Genomic DNA, 15,924 nt, shown 5'->3' with positions numbered 1-15,924 from the left:
GCAGGGAGGAGTGTGGAGCAGAGTCAGCAAGGGACTGTTAGGTGCAGTCTGGAAGGCTGGGTGGTGGTGGCGGGCAGGGCCCACGCCCAGCCTCACAGGGAGCATCTGGATGATTCCTCGGCCTCCGGAGGCCCCCGCAGGCAGGTGCAGGCCGGCGCCGGGCATCTGGACCCTCCAGAAGCCTCGCCCCTGCTGTCCGGGAGCTCACAGGGCATGATGCCAGCTTCTGCTTTTCCCCATGCCACGCATTCTAAGAGTTTCTAGAACATCTCTCTCACATTGCTGGGATCTGAGACAAGATCACACAACCACGTTGAAAACTCCACATCTCATTTTTAGACCTATAGTTTGGCGGACCTTAGGACAACTAATTTCGTACCCACGGCAAGTAGTACCCGACACACAGCAGGCACTCAGTAAATCTTTGGTGAATGAATGAGTGGTTTCTGGGCGCACTCCCCGTCCTGTTCTGAGAGCAGACCAATCCCCCTCTTGGGGTTCCCTGCTTGTATCGGGAAGCGTCCCTGGCCAGGGCCCCAGCCTGGCTCGGTGGGGACAGACTTGGCATGCCGGGAGCTGACAATCCTTTCCAGCCTGTTTCCTTCCGTCTGCTGATCTCCTTCCTCACACTGAAGTTCAGGAAGAAATGGATGTTCCTGCCCAACAACATAGGACACGAACCCTTTGTCTGGGTTGGTGCCATGAGGGGCTCGAGCCCTGGGGTGGACAGAGTGGTGGGGTCCCTGCTGCGGGGAGACGCCCGGTGAGGCCACATTCCAGAACACCAAGCCATTTAGTCTCAACCAGGAGGTGCTGGGTGACTTGGAGAGGCACAAATGCCTTAGGGATTCGAGAAATTCAATTAAATTTAGATAACCTTCATACTTACCATCCAATTCCCACGCACCCAACCAAACAGACCCCTGAACCATCTCAAATTTGCCCAGCATTAACCCTCTTCTCTTTGTCTCTCCCCACTATCTACTGAGATAAATGGAGGTCCCCAAGGAAAATTCTTCCTTTTGAGACTTTTCAGACCTCCTAGGCAAAGTCGATTTATGCGGCATCACTGGGGGTTAAGGAAGAGCTCAGAGCCTTGAATGGAAACAGAAAGTGTGTCTATTTACCTGGAAAGCTTCCTCTTCAGCTCCTTCACACTTGAGGCCTCGGAACATCGCAGGAACAATGCCTGGAAATGCAACAGTCGAAGCGGAAGGCGGTGTGATTCACGGGAGTCAAGGTCTTCTGTGATTGCGCGAGGACGTGCTGTAATGATGATAAAGCACTCAGAAAGTAATGATGTGCCTCCATGTGCGCATGAGGCACTTTTAATTTTTTTCTTTTGTGACAAAGAGAAAATTGAAGTGGGCAGCTGCGGCGGAACATATACTGTGGTCCCCAACTTATGCTGAGTGATCGGTCTAGGAAGGTCCAGCACCGTCGTTGAAGGCATTATCACCCACACAAAATTCTTTTAGAGGCTGAGAAGCCGACCTTTGTCTCTGTCGCGTTTTCTTGCCCATGAACGCGTTTCTGCTGAAGTGCTGTCTCTGGAGTGGGGTACTCCGCTGGTGTCTGCGGGCTGTGGACGTTTGGAGCAAGACTTGTAGATGGAGGAGGTGTGATACGGTTTGGTGAGGGGTGGGGGGAGCATGCTAGAAGGATTTTCAGGAGAGCAGGGCTCTAGTTCGGGGTATATAAGTTAGCAGATGGGAACCTAGGGAGCCCCAATGAGCGGGACATGTTTTGGTTAGGTTTTGCTACAAAACGCTGTATAAGGAACCACCCTTAAATGCACGAGTTTTAAAGGTCATAGACTCTCATAAATCCGCAGACTGGCTGGGCTGGGCTTGGCAGCTCTGCTTCACTGTTGAGTCTGCTGGGTGAGGTGGCTCTGCTCCACATGGGCTAATTCTGGGCCCAGGCAGAAGGGATGGCAGGTACCCAGGGGAAGGGCTCCTTGGGCAATGGCAGAAACGTAAGACAACATGGCCTCTTTAGGCTTAGGCTGGAACTGGCTGACTCGTGCTGGCCCATATGCCATTGGCCAGAGAAAGCATCAAGGCCAAACCCAAAGTCAACAAGTGGGGGTAATACTGCATCCATGATGAGGCCCTGGCAGGGGTGTGAATGCCAGGACGAGGGAGGAACTATCGTCAGCCATTCCATCCCCACATGAAACAACATCTGTTGAGTATCTGTCACTTACCATTTACTTATTCTGGTCTCTTATATCTGTTGTCTCATTTTTTCTTCTCAGCAGTTTTGGAGAATTGGAGTTATTATCCCACTTTACAGATGATATTTGGGGAGGTAAAGTAACCTGAAGAAGATTTCATAGCAGAGTTGGGATTAGAATTTAAATCTGCCTAACCCCAAAACCCAGACTCTTTCATCCATCCATCCATCATTCATCCAACCGTCCATCCGTCCATTATTCATCCAATCATCTATCCATCCATCCGTCACTCATCCAATGATCCATCCTTCCAACCAACCATCCATCCACATATTCATTCTTTCAACCAGTATTTCTTGAGCACTTTTCATACAAAAGACAGTGAGCATGAGGAGAAGTCAATAAAATGAAGGAGATCAGACAGACATGTTTTTAAAACACCTACTATGTGCAGAGCAGTTTTACATGTGACATCCAGTTTAATTCTTCCAACAGCTCGAGGAAAATTATGTGAGGTCTGGCAGTGGAGAAAACAAGACTCACAGAGCTCTGTCCCTTGCCCCAGTGTTATGCAGCTGGTAAAGGCAAAGCCAGAATAGAAATCTGCTCCTTCCAAAGCCCTATGCCTTCTGTTTCCAGGTGCTAGGCCATCTGCCCCTGCCCCCCGACCCTTGGCTTTGTTTCTCCAAATGGGCATATCCAGCCACCACCCTTGAGCTCTTCTTGGTAGGAAAATCTTGTCATGTTGCTCCAGCCATGATTTTTGCTGAAAGGTCAGGGGAACCTGCACTGAGAGTGGCAGACTGGAATTTGTTGCACGGCACTGCATCTTTGTTGGCTAGAGATGGCCAGGCTGAGGCGGGAGAACCAGAACAGATGGAGGAGTTTCTTGGCTGCTCTTGGTGCCATGTCAACGGCGCTCCTTTGCAAAGACCCTTGGTAGAGCGTGGCCTGTGTTGGGCACTCCTCCCCAGGCTTCTAGTGCCCAGGAGAGGGCTGACATTGCTTCTGGCTGGGTGAAGTGTCTTTCTGACCCCTGGGGACAGTCTGCTGGGGACTGGAATGTTATCTTGAGGCCGCAGAGCCAGAGGAAGGTAGAAATAGGAGAGAACTGAGCCTGGAGAAGGTAGCAAAAGCTACCCTGTGCTCAACCTGGATGCTCCACAATCCCGGCTGTTGTCAAGCCCGAGGGCTGCTGATGTGCTTGCGCTCAAAGAGCGAGCGGTGGGCCCTTTTGCTGGAAAACTGTCCTCAGGAGCAAAGTCTACCTAGTTCACGTACACAAATGACCAAGAGTGTTTGGGAACCAAAGTCTGGGTACCACAATGCCCTCGCCTCTCACTGGAGCCACACTGAGGTGTGCCAGGGCACCTGAGGGTCTGCACCACAGCTGCCCTCTGTGGACATTTGTCAGATATCACTCGCTTATGTGGCCCACTTGCCTCCCCAGCCCACCTCCTTTCTCCTCTGGGCACAGTTTCCTAACCATTATTTCCTGGGAACTCTCAATGCAGAGGCTGTTTCTGGGGAACCCGTCCTAAGTCAGAGAGGCAGCAAGGTCTGAAGGAGAAACAAGTACTAACTTACACGGAGCAAAGCCAACTCCAGGTTTACTTACAGCTGGGGTGACCCTCACTGAGTCCGGATGATCAAAGGTCATTGGTGCAGTTGGGGTTTTGTTGAGTGGTCTGGGCCGTCCTCGCTCTCATCAGTTCAGCAAACGTGAGCTGAGCACCACCTGTGTGCCAGGCTTTGTACACTAAGACACAATCAGTGGACAGAGAAACCCATTCTCTGTCGTCAAGGGAGATGGGGGAGGATGTGCAGGAGATGCAGGGGAGCACTGAGCCCACTTTGTGGGGGGAGACAGGTAAGGACACACGGTAGGAAGCAGGTAGGATTGCTGGGGGGGACATAGTGGAGGGGAGGCTGTCCCAGGCAGAGGGGAGAGCGTGAACAATGGCAGTGGAGACACAAGAAGCTGCGGACCAGATTTGCTACAAGACCTCGCTGAGGGCAGAACGTAGCAGACGCGACCAGGGACATCCGTAGGGGCAGGGGCAGAACAGCTTTGTTGGCTGCTGTAGGAAGTTGGCCCATAGTCAGGGCAGCCAAAGTGGAGCTTAAGCAAGGTGGTGACATGGTCTGACGGAAATTCTAGAGAGCACACGTCTGCTGCTGTGTGGAGGACAGCCTGGAGGGGTCCGGCTGGAGACAGGAGGCCGTACCTCCTGAGACCCTGCACCAGAGAGAGAGGCTGGTGAGGAGGGGACTCCTCCCTGGCACTTTAGGCTCTGGTCAGGGCAGAGATCTCAGATTCCCTCCTTTCATTCTCATGATGCCATGTCTGCTCATGCTGACCCTCTTCCTGGTCTCCCTTCATGCTGCTTGGCCACTGGGCTCTCCCTCACTTTCCATCAAGCCCCAACTCCACCACTATCCGCAGCGGCCTTTCCTTGACTTCCTGTGGCTGATGAGGGACTCCATGCTTGGGGTCTTTGACCTGCTACCCCTCCCCCACCTGTGTTCTGTAGCTCTAGGAACTCGTTGAGAGTTGGGGCCACATTTTCCTTCTCTGTGTCCTCCCTGTACTTCTTGGCCCTTAGATGTGCTCCAAAATGTGTCAAGGGGAAAACCATCATGGACACTGCTGAGGGGTGTGGCCGGAGCAGAAGCTGTGCCACACACCTATGACCCCAGCAGCCAGCAGAAACTGGCACAGAGTGGAAAGTGGCTAAATGCTGACTGATCACTCATCACGGTGAGGCTCTGGAGTCAGGGATAAAGGGAGTGACTACAGTTCTCTGGGTTTTCTTAGGATCACAGGGCGATGGGTTTTATGCACCTCCATCACTGTACCTTCCACCATAGATGAACCCAGAGTTACAGCTGGTCCGTCTCCAGATCCCTATTCCTCACTCCCACCACCGTCTGGCCTGACAGCCCGCCTTGTGCTAGCTGGGTCCTTCCATCCTATGTCCTGCAGCCTTGGAATGCTGTCCTTATGCAGCCAGCGGACGGCTTAAGGTTGCAAGGGTGCACGGGAGGGTCCTCTGGGCCAGGCTTGGAAGTGGCACCCTTTCCTTGGAGCCAGGCTCCCTCAGCCAGAACTCAGTCATGAGGCCACACCTAACTGGAAACACCTGGTCTACCTGCTTGAGTTTTGATGGCTCACCTCCCCGCACAGGTGAGTTCCTTCACCTCTCCAAGTTAGCTTTTGCTGTGAACGAGGAGGAACCAGACCCCCTTGCTCTGCCGTCATGCGGGGCGACTGTGCTGCCCCAGAACATGCTCTCCTTAGGACCTGGCTGCACCGAGAACTGGGAGCTCTCTCTCTCACTACCCTTCTTAAATCGTTGTTGTTGGGGGCGCCTGGGTGGCTCAGTCGGTTAAGCGTCTAGCTTCAGCTCAGGTCGTGATCTCACAGTTCGTGGGTTTGAGCCCCGTGTTGGGCTCTGTGCTGACAGTTAGCTCAGAGCCTAGATCCTGCTTTAGATTCTGTGTCTCCCTCTCTCTCTGACCCTCCCCTGCTTGCGCAGTCTCTGTTTCTCAAAATTAAATTAAAAACATAAAAAAAGATTGTTGTTGTTGCTGGTATCAAACCTGGCCTCAGCACCATTGTGTGAGGACAAAAGCCACTGTTGCAGCATCCCACAGAAGCACCTCTGTCCTGACCCGGAGGAGACCCCCACAGCGCCCCTCCCAGCACCCACAAGTTGTCTGAGAGCCGACGTCTTCCGCTGGCTAGGTGCATGAGACAGAGACATTTGAAAGGCCTCTGTGACACTCATAATAACCCCTGGCCAGCACGCGGTTGTGCGTCCCAGACCGTCCTCTGCACCCTGTCGGGTGTTGTCACTGTCACTCAAAATTCTTGGAAAAATAAACTTTCGTGAATCCATTTTCACATCGAATGGGAACATGTAAGTCTGCTTCTTTCAACAGAAATGCTTTCAGAGTACCCCCCCTCTTCCAATTTCTCCTTCTTTAAATAAAAGACTCCTTTTTCCTCTCTCTCTCTCTCTCTCTTTATCCTTGGCTGTATTGTTCAGCAGGCAGTATTATGTGGAGGTTTTTCTACAGTGGGAGTCTTTGATGACCCTCGTCTTAAAAAACTGCTTAAGCATCAATAATAGCCCATCCAGCGGCTCTCTAAAAATAAACATCTGCTTATAAAGAATTTAACCTGGGAACACCACACTTTAGAGAAGAGGGCATCCTTAATGGACTCTCAGTGCATAGCCGAAAAGGAGTGTATTACAGCTGGAAACTGACAGCCTCTCATTGTCATGTACCAGGGATACTGCCAACAGCTGGGCTGGGGGCTCGGAGCTGGGGGGTGGTGATGGCGGCTTGCTGGGAGCTGCAAAGGAAGGGCACCTAGGACAGACTTTATTAGTGTTTGGGCCATCCTTTGGCCACCCACGAAGAGGGGGAGGTGGAAAAGAAGCCAGGAAGGAACGGAAGGGGAGGCATGTGGGGTATGGCAGTGAGGACAGGAAGTAGGATGCAGCCAGACAGGGTCTCCTATTCTGGTTTTGCCACTTTCTGGCTGCAGGACTCTGTGCACACCCTCAAAGCTCTGAGCTTCGTTTACACGTCCCTAACCTGGAGATGCTGAATCCACACCGTTACGGGTGCTGGAAGGATCAGGAATGGTGTGTACGAAAACTCCAGGACAGCCTGGGAGATTGTGGGCATTCAGTAATACAATGGTGGTTATAACTGAGTCCACCCATTGGGCAAAACAGGCTGAAGCATTGCAGAGTGCAGATGAAAAAGAGATGAGACTCTGTGTTTTGGGTCCCGGGATGCAGAACTGGGGGGCATCCAGGGGCATGGTTGAAAAGACCCAAAAGTTGGTTGGGAGTTTGCTTGCGGCCAATCCTACCATTGATGCTACAAGTGTCACCCATCAGGCTCTCCCCACCAACAGCCCCATGAGGATGCTCTCCCATTTCTCAGGTAAGGGGGCTATGAGCCCCCAGCCTCCAGGAGGGGCTGCGGTGGAAACTCCGAACTGGGCTCTTTCTTGCACATGATGATCATTCATTCCCGTAGTGTGCACCTGCTCAGAATTTCTTCCCCATCATCTTGCGCAACCTGAAAATGTAAACAGTGGCCCAGCCATTCCATCCGACTGCCCATCAGCAAGGATTTCACCATTTCCCATGGCGCAAAGTGCCTAGATGGTATATGGATACAGGTAGGGGAGAGGTGGCCATGCTAAGGTCTCCATTCTCATGAAACCTCATGCAGATGATGAGCTAGAGATGGATAGGCAATGACAGGTGCTGGTGACAATGGGAAAGAGCCGAGCCCTCATCCATGGAGGGTGGGAATGTGAGACAGTGAAGCCGCCCCAGAAAACAGGCTGGTAGTTTCCCAAATGGTAGAATATAGAGTCACCATCGGCTTCAGCAATTCTGCTCCCAGATATGTGCCCAAAAAGAATGAAAACATGTGTCCACCTAAACAGTTACACACAAATGTTCACAGCAGTGCTGCTCGTAATAGCTAAAAGTGGAAACAGTCCAAATGTCCAGCAGTAAAAAGACAGATAAACAAAATGTGGTCTGTCCACACAATGGGATATTATTCAGCCATAAAAAGGAATACAGCACAAATACACTCCACAACGTGGATAATGCTTGAAAACAGCATTCTGAGTGAGAAAAGCCAGTCACATAAGCCCACATATTGTATGATTCCAATTGTATGAAAAGAACAGGCAAATCCGTAGAGACAGAAGGTAGATTAGTGGTTGCTTAGAGCTGGGGGGATGAGAGAACGAGGGTACAGGACTTATTTCTGAGGTAATAAGAATGTTCAAAACGGACTGTGGGGATGGTTGTGGACACCTGTGAAGATGTTAGAAGTGCCGCACGATACAGTTTAGATGGGTGGATTGTATGGGATGTGGTTAGTGTCTCTAACAGGGTGTTATTTAAAAAGATGATTTGTAGAGGAGTGGGTGCCTGAAAAATAAAATTAGGGTGTTATTTCCAGAAGATTCCAGAAGACACTGGGTGGGGAAAAGCAGTCAATGGCTTCTTTTATACAACTGTCGTAAAGATGAAATGATACCGTGTGCAAAGGTGGCTTGTTTGGCACCCGATAGTTGGGGGACTTCAGCAAACAAGTCTGCTTTCTTTTCCTGCTTCGTGAATATCTTAGGGTAGACTCAAAATCCCAACGGGCTTAGCAAAGGCCACAGGGCTTCCTTACTACTTGGAGGTGGGAAACGGCTGTAAGCCAGACTTTTTGACAGGGAGGAAGCAGGTGAATGTGTCCCATAGCCAACTGACCTTGGGCAATGCTTGGGTCCTGTAGGAGGTCACGTGCACCTGTCAGTGTATGTGTGAGTCTGGCCAAGGACACCCCCACCCCCACCCCAAAGAGCATCTAGTGCGATGGGTTTTCTAGGGAATCAATTTGGGAAGTATTGAGATTATTATGATCTATAATCAAAGTGTCAATAGGATGTCAAAATGCCAGAGTTGGATCCTTTTGTCAAGGGTGCAGCAATCACACCAGAGACACTCTTCCTGATCTAGTTCAAGGTCTCCATTGTGTTAACCTAGGTTCTTCCCTCTGTCCCTCAGGCCACCCCACCTCTCGGGGAATGGGTCTCTCAAAGTGCTTCAAGGCCACTTGGGTTTGGTGCTTGGGGGGTAGGCAAGGCTGGGAAAGTCTCTGCTATGCCTGGGAGTCAGCCAATGAGGCCACGTGGCCTTGGGGTCACCCTGTGCCATGAGAGAATGAAGTCCTGGCCATTCCTAAAAGAGGGTCTTCAACTTCTCAAAGCCTGAGAACATCAGACAGCAGAAGGCGGCGGACTTTCTGATGGGATCTCCTGTCTAGCTCTCCCTCCTGACTTCTCCGAGGCCTTCCTGAGGACCCAGTTCTTCATATGCGAAATGGGGTAACAATGCCTGTCTCCTGAATTACGGGGAGTTTTAAATGAGACAAGTTTCTGTGAAAACACCTAGCAGAGCGACACAGAGCACATAGATGCTCATTAAAACTTCGTTGTCCTCATCACGGCCCTCAGCATCAAAGGAGCACCCCCAGGTGACCACTGCCTTCCAGATCACTCACTGATGCCTTTGCAGAGCGTTGCATACTGTATCCATTGTATGTTCCCCAGAACTGTGAAATGCCCTTCCCACGTCTGGGCACGGAAACAGGTGTGTCCGGATGACTTAGCTGGGGTCAAGTTTCCCTACCCCTACGAGGATACATCAGAGCGTGGGGTTCAGTCCTGATCGCTTAGAGTGCTTGTCTCTTTCCTCTCTCCAGTGAGCCGCTGCCTCCCCTGACATTGCCCGGCACCGCATTGCAGGAGACCTGCAGGGCGCTGAGGAGGGTCTATTTAAAAAGCCAGAGCACATCACCCCCCAGATATCCACCTAATGTATTCATGCCATAGGTCCTTGGCTGGGGCGCCTAAGTAACAGGATAGGTCTTTGGGGGCTGGTTTTAAACTTGGTGCCTGTCTGTGGGGACACCACTGTTTTCTCTCAGCCTTGGCGGAGAGCTCCCTGTGGCCGGGCAGCAGGCAGGGGCCTGGGGGCCAGACCCAGGGGCCCACTGAGAAACGTCCCCTGTGGGCCCTCACACGTCTGCCTGGTGAGTTGTTTGCTGCCTCACGGGAGAAGGCAATTTATTGAGCACCTACTGTGTGCCAGGCACAGTGTTAAGTGCTCAGGAATCAGCAGTGGGGAAATGGGCAGGAAATCCCTGCCCTGGTGCAGCTTACCGTCGATTGACAGGGGACAGAAATAACTGAGAAAATGTAATAAAGCGTGGAGGGCGGCAGTAAGCACTGTGGGGCAGGCCAAGCTGGAGCGGGGGCGGGATGCACGGGGCGGCTCCTCGGGCAGAGGACGGAGAGCCCTGGCCTCTGCACTCCGCGGGATGGGTGGCCAGTCGGGGCTGTGGGCATGTGCCAGTGGGCACGCTGTGGGTGGTGGCTTGGGGAGGGCCCTCAGTGGGGTATTCTGGAAAGCAGGGACTGTGGAGGGGAGAATCAGAACTGCCCGTATAAACAGCGGGCTGGGATTTGGACATTGGGTGATGGGCTCAGGCACCCAAGTGAGGCGATGGGCTCAGGCGCTTGGGGCCCTGGAGGGGCTAACAAGAAGCTCGCCTTGTGCAGATTCCACATGTGGCCCCTGGAGCCCCGTTCCCGGGTGCAGCCAGGCAGTGAGAAGCCGCTAAAACAAATGTGGGCGTGATCTCAAGTCTGGCACCGTGCGCTGTGCCTCAGCGCTCCTGTGTTAAAAGGGTCACGTTGATAAATGCACGCATTTGGGGTGTGTCGTGAATTTTGTGACCACCATGGCATTTCGCTGTTTCGGGCCCCCTCTTGACCTGGGAGGAGGTGGCTTTCGTGCTCGAGCTGACGACGTTGGTCTCTCCACACGGATTAAATACTTACTGCTGCCTCACAGCCAGCAGCACCCCAGGGCTGGGGGTCCGGCTGTGAACAAGCAGATGACAGTGTCTGCCCTCGGGGGGCTTATGCTCTCGCTAAGTGAGACAAACAGATGAAATGTATCATATGTCAGAAGGTGGTGGAGGCCATGGAGATAAAGCAGGGCCAGGAGACAGAGAATAGGGGCAGGTGGACAGGGCCGGGGGCGGGGGTATCGGGGAACAGGAGTAGAGCGTGGACGTTGGTGCCCTGGACCACATGCGGAGGACGGGTAATGTAGGCATTCTGGATGCCGTGGCGGTGGGGGGGGCTGATGTGACCTGGGGAAGAAGCCATGGACCATCTGTCCCTGACACCACAAGGCAAATGGTGATAGTGAGGCGGGGCGTGGTGGTGGGTGGAGAGAGTGGGGGTCTTTCAGGAGCAGGCAGAGCCTTCTAGGCTTGGGGCATGGGTAGGGACGGAGTGGGGAGATAGAGGAGGGCCACGTCCACTCTTGTGCTGAAGGCTCCCCATGTCTCTGTCCTCCTGAGGCTATATTTTGGCCCACATGGCAGTGGGGAGACCAGGAGCACCTGCTCCAGGAGTCACCCTCGGCCAGTGAGAAAGGAGAGTTGGTGGGTTAATGTCCAGCTCCCTTCTAGGGTCATGGTTGTCAGCCCTGCCTGTTCTCCAGATGGGCTGAGTTCTCTGTTCAGGCTCCTGGTCAAGAGGTCGAGGTTCGTAAAGAAGCAGGATCAGGGGGCACCTTGGTGGCTCAGTTGGTTGAGCATCCGACTTCAGCTCAGGGCATGATCTCATGGTTCGTGGGTTCGAGCCCCTGCATTGGGCTCTGTGCTGACAGCTCGGAGCCTGGAGCCTGCTTCGGATTCTGTCTCCCTCTCTCTCTGCTCCTCCCCGACTCATGCTGTTTCCTCTGTCTCAATAATAAAATAAACATTAAAAAAATTAAAAAAAAAAAGCAGGGTCGGGAGAGCTCACAGGTGTCAGAAAGTCACACACAAATCTCACTTCCAGACTTTATTTATTTATTTATTTATTTTTGAATATAACACAATTTATTTTTTTAACATATGCAATTATTTTCCATCATTTACAATACAGTAGTTACAATGACACTCCAAACAGAAAACTTCCAGACCTTTAAGAGAGAGCATCCTTGCGAGCATCCAGTCGTGAGATCTCCGGTAGGGTGCCGGGGCCTCTCTGAGCAGCGCTCTTTCTCCTGTGAAACGGGGGTGACTGTCCCCATCACAGCTTGCTGCGTTCTACCTCTCTCTTGTGCTCCCAAATAAAGAACACGCAAAAAAATCTAAAAAATAATAAATAAGAAAATACTCTTAAAGAGTGTAGAGAGGAGATTGGTTTAGGAGCGGCTGTGGGCTCTGCTCCGCCACTAAGTGGCGAGAGGCCTCTGGGAAGGCGTAGCATCTTGGTGGACCTCAGTCTCCCCATCTGTGAAATGACGCGGCTGAATGAGATCATCTAGAACGTTCCTTCCTGCCCTATCTTTTCCAGTCTCTATTGACTTGGAATAAAAGCAGTTCTTAGTGCTGACATAAGTACCCATCCCCATAGCTCTGAAGTCTCAGGGTCAGATTTTCTGCTTACCGGCCCCATGGAGATTGAGTCTGCCTGCTGGGATCAGGCCTTTGTGCACAGATTCTTGAAGGATAATAAGTCCTTTTCTTATCTGGCAGTGCATTAGGGATAAGATGACTATAATTTCTTGTCTGCGAAGACTCAGCTTTGCAGGGAAAGTTCCTCCTCGCAGGAGCTCAGGATAGAAATGACAGCAATGCAAACGTATGGGAAATTAGAGGAGAGAAAGGGACTCCGGCACGGCTCTTCTGGTATTTTCCATCATTCAGCTTGTTTGAGAAATAGGAAAAACACATTGTCTGTTTCAAAAACAACCTGTCAGGAAATTATGAAGAACTCTGGATTCCTGTGTAATCACGATGTCTCCCAAAGTGTGCAAATTATACACGCGGTGAACGGGAATTCATTTATTTCCAGGAAATCAGTTTGGAAGAACTTAAAGTTGGGCCCTCTTTGTTGTGGTGCTAAAGGAGATTTTAAAAAGGGAAATCTTCTAAATAGACACATCTATATCATGCACAAAGGGGGAACCAATCAATAGGTTGTTGGGACATTTCTTCTTTACATTTGTATTGGGAAACAAATGTGACAGTAATATTAAAGAAAATTGTCAAAAACTTCCCAAATTCTAATAATTATTTCCTTTTTGCTATGCTTATTTTAGTGCTTGTCTGTGAGCATACATATTTTATAATATTGTAAATGCCATAGTTCTATTTCATGTCTTAAACTTTTCCTTTTAATGGTACATCATAAGCTTATTTCCTGATGGGACAAGGTCTTTATCGCTGCCATTATTCAGAGCTGTGTAATAGTCCAGCCAGTGAAAATAGGCCAATGGGGGCGCTCATTCCCCGAGAGTCAAATGTTTGGGTTTTCTCCCCTCCATGCCCACTGATGCTGATCAAGCTTCCGGTAACATAGTCTCCGTCTCATCCTCTCATCTCCTGAATTAGTCCAAGGAGTGGGGATTACTTGTTCAAGGACATTTTTATGGTCATGTGAAAGTCGCTGTCTTTGCCCTCCCAAAGTAGTCTATCATACGATGCCTTGTTGTGCGGGGTTTTCAGCTCGATCTCTCCAGCTCTGCGTAGGACTGTTGAAGATTTCTCCCCTAATTGTCATAGCATGTAGCTCTAGGGTGCTTGAGTCTGTCCGCCCCTTCTGTGGAGTTTTCTGTGGCCCCCTTTTACAGAGGGGGAAACAGAGGTGAATGGCTGCCCTAGGATGTCCGGAAGGATGCTGGTTCCGCTAGGGCTGGCTTATCCGTGCCACACTGTCTGCCTAAGGAGCCCTCCCATTCTGTCAACTGGACAAGAACCCGCCACCTGCGTTTGCAGAATGCCTGCTGAGTTCAGGGGACATGGAAGAGGCAGGAGACCTGGTGATGTGTCAGGAGGGCCCCTGCCCCTCTGGTCAGGGAGACTGGTCAGAGCTCAAGGTCCTGGGAACGGCCACCATGCATGTAGGTGGTGTCCCATACAGCTTCTCAGAGCCTCGTGACCTAATCTGGAAAGAGGAATAAGGTCTGATGGCCAGGCAGCAGACACTAGGATCCGGGTGGGCACCGGGGACCAGGGGGGCCTGACCCTTGGGGGAAGGTGCGTGCAGTGGGGACTGACTCGGAACTTCGGCAATGATCTTGGAGGGGCAGGAGGCCACTTCCTCCTTCCTGGTGGTCCCATAATGAGGTACGAGCTTCTTTCCCTGGGCTTGGGTTTGGGTCTTACCCATCTCGTGTTTTTCCTAGAATCTGACACTGACCTATGGAGCATAGCTGCTGAATGGTGGAGGGAAGGATCCATGATGTGGCCTCAAGAATCTTTACAGGCTGTTCTGGCCCTGCCAGCTTCCACCTCAGATCCTGGCGAGCTTGTCACTGCTTTCAGGATGGAGTCCGAGCACCTTCTTCCTGCCGGCAGGTTCCGTGGTGGCCCTGCCTCGCAGGGCACCCCGTGGGGAGTTGGCTAGGAGCGTGGAAGCTGGGGCCTGGAAGAGGCTGAGAGCATACCTTGGGCCAGCGTGTCTGGATTCACAGCCCCACTCTGCCACTTACCAACCACGTGGCTGGTGGGCATCTCTGTGCCCGTCCTGTCACTTTCATGGAGATAAAAGGAGAATCTACTTCTGGAATTGAATAAGAGGATGCATGTAGGGCGTTGTCCCTGGCATGGGGTATTAGCTGTTCTGAGTATCCTCTCCACAGCCATTGTGTCAGAGAGGGGCCCCACAAGAAGATGCCCTCATTAGAAAAGAACCCAAACCATGGGGCACCTGGAGGGCTCAGTCAGTTAAGTGTCCGACTTCAGCTCAGGACATGATTCATGGTCAGTGAGTTCGAGCCCTGCATCGGGCTCTGTGCTGACAGCTCAGCGTCTGGAGCCTGCTTCGGACTCTATCTCCTCTATTTGCCACTCCTCTGCTCACATTCCCTCTCTCTGTATCAAGAATAAATAAAAATTAATAATTTAAAGAAAATAACCCAAAATACTACTCATGTGGGATGGACAGAGTCAGCCGCAGTCTGGACCGACGGTGTGGCCCCTCGCAGAAAATGGGCACAGAGACAGGGATGCTCACTCTCGCGATCAGAGAAAAACAACCAAACTCTTCATTTGCAAAAAAGAAAAAAGATTAAAAAAAGAAAGAAAGAAAGAAAAGAAAGCAATCTCACTTAAGAAAAGAGGAAAACTCAGCTCATCTCAGTTTATCCAAAACCTTTTCATATTTTCAGTTTTAATAAGATGTGACGGAAGCTGACATTTTTGCGAGCACCAAGAACTCACGTCACTTTGAAAACTTGCGAGTTGATTTGAAGAAGCACCAAGAGGTAGCCAAGACTCGCGCTGCTCACAGATGGTGGGGGATTAGGCGCCAGTTTGCCGAAAAGCTTGGAATCGGCAGACGGCGGAGGGCAGCTGGCTGAGGCCACCCGTGGGCACACAGGACGGGCTGCCCGGCAGGAGGGCCCTGGGGCCTTGGCCACACCCCACCTGGCCCAGGTGAGAGGCTGGCGGGTCTTCATTCGGTTCCCTCCTGGGGCTCACGTGAGAGGCCAGGATGGGCTCCAGGGGCTGGGGGGGCGGTGCTTGTCCTTGGCACATGCGGAGCCCAGAGCGCAGACGGAGGCCCACCCTCCCCACCACCTAGCTGTGTGGCCCGGGCACATTCTTAATATCTGTGGGGCTGAGTTTCATCTTTGGGAGGAAAAGGGAAAGAATAAGAACGTGGAGAAGTAAGCACAGCTATCCTGTAGGGTCATTGGGAGGAATTACAAGAACATATGGAGAGATGCCTTCATAACTCGAAAGTCCGGTTAATTAATTCCCCAAATGAGGTGACAGGAGGGGCAGAAGGGCATGTGGGGAAAATGAGGAATTCACAATTAATTATGGAATTCATTCAACAAGCCTCTAGTCAGCTGTTCTGGGTGTGAGCTGACTGCTCGGGGGGAGAGGGGCCTGGGCAGGGGGTACAGAAGGCATTTAGGCGGAAGTCACAGCCTGGAACAGACCGGGAGTCGGAGTGGGCGAGGCCTGTGGGGAGAGGGATCCTGGGCCAGCCATGCGGTGGGGGCCTGAGGGAGACCCCTGGTGGCTGCACACAGACTCTGAACACGCAGAGTTGTGATGCCATGGGCCACTGCTGCGTTCCAGTCACATTGGCATGTCAGGAGATCAAGCTGTCCTTGCATGAAATGCCT

Source organism: Suricata suricatta, chromosome 9, assembly GCF_006229205.1.
Source record: "Suricata suricatta isolate VVHF042 chromosome 9, meerkat_22Aug2017_6uvM2_HiC, whole genome shotgun sequence".
NCBI lineage: Eukaryota > Metazoa > Chordata > Mammalia > Carnivora > Herpestidae > Suricata > Suricata suricatta.
Note: the sequence above shows the minus strand (reverse complement) of the source record.